Source organism: Oratosquilla oratoria, chromosome 2 (assembly GCF_046742065.1).
Source record: "Oratosquilla oratoria isolate Oo_2021 chromosome 2, ASM4674206v1, whole genome shotgun sequence".
Classification (NCBI taxonomy): domain Eukaryota; kingdom Metazoa; phylum Arthropoda; class Malacostraca; order Stomatopoda; family Squillidae; genus Oratosquilla; species Oratosquilla oratoria.
Window position 1 is genome coordinate 81,166,625 of NC_134778.1, and position 4,180 is coordinate 81,170,804.

The following is a 4,180-nucleotide window of genomic DNA, read 5'->3' on the forward strand; positions in this document are numbered from 1 at the left end:
TCTGCTTTCTGGGTTGTGTAAACCTACGTTTAACATGCTGCATTTTGAGATATTGAAGTCCATTTGCCATTTCACTGACAAAGTGAACAATTTAAGATCCTCCTGCAAAACCTCGGCGTCTTCTCCTGACCTAATTAGGCGTCTTAATTCTAGTGTTGTCCACAAACTTACTAACATCACTATTAATCCCATTGTCAAAGTAATTTATATACATAATGAACAATAAGGGACCCAATTCCGAGCCCTGGGGAACTCCACTAGAAACTCTCTCTCTCTCTCTCTCTCTCTCTCCTGTACAGGATTGGAGCAGATGTCCGTGAGTGGATGACAGCAGTGGCATAGAACTGTAGAGACTGGAGGCAATTGGTGCTAGCGGTGAGGGGTCAGCAAGTGGCCCAACCACCACCAGAGAAAGGAGCGGAAAGAAAAGTGGTGTCCCGCTGTTTTCTGTCACTGATTTATGTTCTAATCAATTCAAACACTTTCCCTCTCATGCCATGGGCTTTGACTTTACTTAGTAGTCCCTGGTGGGGCACCTTGTCAAACGCTTTGTTTAAGTCAAGGTAAAGAGCACCGTACTTATCATATCTGACGCCTTGAAGACATTAGTGTAAAAAGATAGAAGATTAGTTACACATTAATTACCCTTGGAGAACCCATGCTGTGAGTCACGAATCAAATTATATCTCTCGATGTAATATCTGATTCTATTAACTATTATTGATTCAAGCATTTTGCCTGTAACTGGTGTCAAGCTGATTGGCCCGTAGTTGCATATAGACGAATTATCTCCCTTTTTGAAAACAGGAGCAACCTTTATCTGCTCCCAAGCAATAGGCACAAAAACCAGTCTATTGAATTATTAAATACTTCTGTTAACTGGTCGCAGGTTTCAAATCTAAACCCTTTAAGCCCTCTCGGTAAAGTTTCGGCGATACCCAGGGATTTTGTAGCTTTAAATCTATCGATCTGTTTGGCTACTTCTACCTTAATAATGCTGATGTTAGTTAGTCTATTTCCTTCATCCCCACTGAAAATCGGATCGCAGTCAGGTACCATATCTAACCTCGTCTTCGTAAACACAGAAAGAAAATATTTGTTAAATACCTCGCTCATTTTTTCCTCAGAATATCATGACATCTTCGTCGTTTTTAATTAAGCCTATCCTTTCTCTAGAGAGAGAGAGAGAGAGAGAGAGAGAGAGAGAGAGAGAGAGAGAGAGAGAGAGAGAGAGAGAGAGAGAGAGAGAGAGAGAGAGAGAGAGAGAGAGAGAGAGAGAGAGAGAGAGAGAGAGAGAGAGAGAGAGAGAGAGAGAGAGAGAGAGAGAGAGAGAGAGAGAGAGAGAGAGAGAGAGAGAGAGAGAGAGAGAGAGAGAGAGAGAGAGAGAGAGAGAAGAGAAGAGAGTGGGAAGAGGGAAAGAAAACAGAGACCAAGGTAGGATGCGCTTAGCTGCGACAGAAGCACCTTGACCCTGCGTACTTGGAATACCATGGGAAGAGGCAGGTGCCAACGAAAATGCTGATGGTCCTTGAATGAACCCTTTCGCTGATTAAAGTCGTCAGGCTGCAAAACGCCCTTAGCAATGAAAGAAATAACAGACAAGTTGTAACATATAGGGCGCATTAGAAGCTTGACGCTTTATTCATTGCATTACAGTATTTGTACGAAAAGTAACAACACTGTAGTTTTATATGATAAGTGTTATTTCTTCATAATCGACATATTCTGCAATCCTTACGCGACGAGGGATTGAGGCGAGGATGAAAATAAACAAGTAAATATATAGAAAAATAAATACAGCATACAAAATAATTAGAGCAACTGGAAAGTGTGTGTGCGCGCGCGCTGGCGCACCGGGAAAATTTGTACGCATGTCGATGAATAACACTGGATGAAAAAAAAAAAAAAAAATAACATTATATATATGTACATTATATATATATATATATATATATATATATATATATATAAATATATATATATATATAAATATATATATATATATATTAATATATATATATAAACACACATATATATTTTATTATTTGTGTGTCTTTATTATTATTTGCTTGATTTTTATTTATTATTATTCATCTGTCAATTTATTATTATTTACTATTTTCCTGTTTGTTGATTATTTAACTATACTTATGCATTTATTTATTTTGTTTATCATTATGTTGTTATAATTTCTATTTTTTATCTATCATTATTTCATTTTTTTTCCGCATCCGATCTAGTTACGGAACAAAAGGTCTCCTGTCAGCATGCTCCTCCTTTGTAATCCTTTGTAAATATATATATATATATATATATATATATATATATATATATATATATATATATATATATATAAGAACAATGTGAATTTTCTATAGTCTATTTTCAATCTTTTTAACGCCAAATCTGCAGCACCAAAGAAATTCTCAGTGGGCTCGTGAACTACATTTACTGTCCCTCTTGACAAAGACACTGGGAATTTCGTTTCTCTTTACTTCTCGTATCTTGTACAAACACAGGACGCCAAATACACTTGAGTGCATACGTACACAAAAAGGCACAAATACAAACACACACAAAGACATGCACAGGTATACAAATACATAAACACACAAAGACAAATGGCATACACACAAAATACACAGGGATATACAACTACAGACACACACAAATATAGAATGCATGGAGAAAATACACAAGTTTATATACACGCACATGCACACGCAGTGACGAATACACGAGCACACACACACACACACACACACACACACACACACACACAAAATATATATATATATATATATATATATATATATATATATATATATATATATATATTTATATTAACTTGTATGTATCATTATCTCTTCACCCTCCTTCGTAGAGCTCTCGTTTTTGAAGCCTTCGTCAGTGGCCCTCTCGACTGCCGGACGGGTACTTCCACGCCTTTGGCCTACTTTTCTCATCCAATTTTCCTTTGCCTGGCCTTTTCCTTCCAGACTCATTCTTACCTTGTCTGTACAGAAACGCAGCAAATATGATATAATCATGATCCAAAATGACCTTTCGAATAATGACTTTTTACTGACATCCTATGTCAGTGCAGACTTCTGCTATGGAAACTGTATTTAGCTGTGCATCACTATTGCAAACCAGCTTGCCCGCAAGACAGGATATTTTTCTATGCATTGAGCAAATACTTTACAACGTATCTGATTACTCAGGAAAGGCAAGTTTAAGAAAAGGAAGAAATAGAAAAGGAATGAAAAAAAAGGAATAAAAAAAGGGGAATTTAAGAAAAAAATGCGAAATTGAAAATGTATATATATCCACGCACATAGTCGTTACAGATCTTTCAAACCTAAAATGCCCACTCTGTAAAGCTGTATGCCAATCTACGGAATTATTAACATTGTACTTCATCTCGGGTTCGTTAGCTTAAACTCCTACAACGTTTTGCAATATCTTAATTATTTACTACGTCATACTGAGTACAATACTGTCGTCCTGTAATAAAGTCTGCACCTGGATTAATTGTGCAGTCTGTTACTGTGGAAGGTCCTTGCTACAATGAGATCATTAAAATGTTATGTGTCATATTACCGCTTAACATCTCTCTCTCTTTCTCTCTCTCTCTCTCTCTCTCTCTCTTTCTCTCCTTCCTCTTTCAGCTTTTCTTGCAGTCATGGTGGTGGTGGGGGAATTTTCAGGATACAGTGGTGCGACTTTTTTGACTGTCCATTTCAACAATTTAAAGGCAATTTTTTAAAGGTGGGTTCTCCAGTTAACAGGTTGTTGGAGCAGAAGAGTACATTTCTTATAAAAAAAAAAAAAAAAAAAAATCTAAAAGCGTGCTAGCCTCTTCAGCACGCAGAGGCAGTTAACTTGTTTTCATTGTGATTAACACCTTAACACCACATGGCTACGAGGTCCCTCTGACTTTATCTCTTCAACAGTTCGACCGTGACCTGTCCTACGCGGTAGATAGGCTTGAAATCATTCTCCAAATCTTACAGATTTAAAACCGTAAACCCTTACTTGCATTGGCATGAGATCCTCATAGATTCCAAGATTATACTTTATGATTTTTTTTATTATTATTATCATCATCATCATCATCATCATCATCATCATCATCATCATTATTATTATTATTGCACTCCGATGGTAGGGAAAGGCT